This window comes from Nanorana parkeri, unplaced genomic scaffold (genome assembly GCF_000935625.1).
Source record: "Nanorana parkeri isolate BGI_ZX_2015 unplaced genomic scaffold, ASM93562v1 scaffold1760, whole genome shotgun sequence".
NCBI lineage: Eukaryota > Metazoa > Chordata > Amphibia > Anura > Dicroglossidae > Nanorana > Nanorana parkeri.
The window spans coordinates 165,535-167,022 of NW_017308028.1; positions in this window are offsets into that span (position 1 = coordinate 165,535).

Sequence of the window (1,488 nt, forward strand, 5' to 3'; positions counted from 1 at the left end):
AGTGGCGGAACGCCAGGCCCCTGGTAGTTCCGCCACTGCATGCACCACATGCACAGATCCCACATGTTTAGCACCCCCATATTCCCATTCAGAAAGAGTAGAAATGCAACAGCTCGCCTAGAATGCGGTACCGTGCACCACACACAGATGCCACATGTTTAGTACCTTCATATTCCCCTATACTTTGTGGATTTGTCCCATGGTTCAGGACACATGGGATGCCTGGCTCAGAGATCCCACCAGGAGGTGCATTGGGGTGCCATTCAGAAAGAGTAGAAATGCAACAGCACGCCTAGCATGCGCTACACACCAGATCCCACACGTTCAGCACCCCCATATTTCCCTATACCCCTTGTGGGTTTGCTTCCTGGTCCAGGGCACAAAGGAGAGCTGGCTCATAGACCTTACCAGGAGGTGCTTGGGGGTGCATTCAGAAAGAATAGCAACCCAACAGCACACCTAGCATGCGGTACCGTGCACCACACACACAGATCCCACATGTTTAGCACCCCCATATTCCTATTCAGAAAGAGTAGAAATGCAACAGCACACCCAGCATGCTGTACCGTGCGCCACATACACAGATCCCACACGTTTAGCACCCCCCATATTCCCCTATACCCCTTGTGGGTTTGCCCCCCTGGCTCAGGACACATGGCTGGTCTGGCTCAGAGATGACACGGTTGATGGTGTTTTAGGCAACTGACTCCAATAGTGGTCTTGTAAAATGCTTTATTATCTATTACCGGCGCGGCTTTTGCACCAGCACAATGTGTTCCCACTATGAAAATACATTCCCTACCGGCACGCAGCATTGCAGTAAGTCGCTGCCGCCCTATGGCACAAGTGACCGTGTTTTGCATCGGAACACAACATCCCGACACGTGCGGCCCAGAAGCTCCGCCGAATAACAGCGGCGCGCTTTCTTTTCCAAGTCTTGTCCTTTCACACGCCTTCCGTGGCAGCATTTCATTGCCAATGCGTTTCTCTTCACGGGAACACAACACAGCGGAGGCAAATAAGGTTTATAGGAATACAATGATTATGCAAATGTTGTGAACAAGCACAAAGTGGCTTTTGTAACTTACCTGGAAGTGAGTTTTGCTGAAAGCCTCGTCCTGGGCTGCTGTGATGTTTACCCGTGCCGTGGGGTTCTCTATTTCTCTGCATGGGTTAAATCAGGGGTAGGCAACCTGGGCACTCCAGTACAAGATGAGTACTTATCCCTTCCCCCCATAGCCAAACCCAACGGTAGACAACCTGGGCACTCCAGTACAAGATGAGTACTTATCCCTTCCCCCCATAGCCAAACCCAACGGTAGACAACCTGGGCACTCCAGTACAAGATGAGTACTCATCCCTTCCCCCATAGCCAAACCCAACGGTAGACAACCTGGGCACTCCAGTACAAGATGAGTACTTATTCCTTTCCCCCATAGCCAAACCCAATGGTAGACAACCTGGGCACTCCAGTACAAGATGAGTACT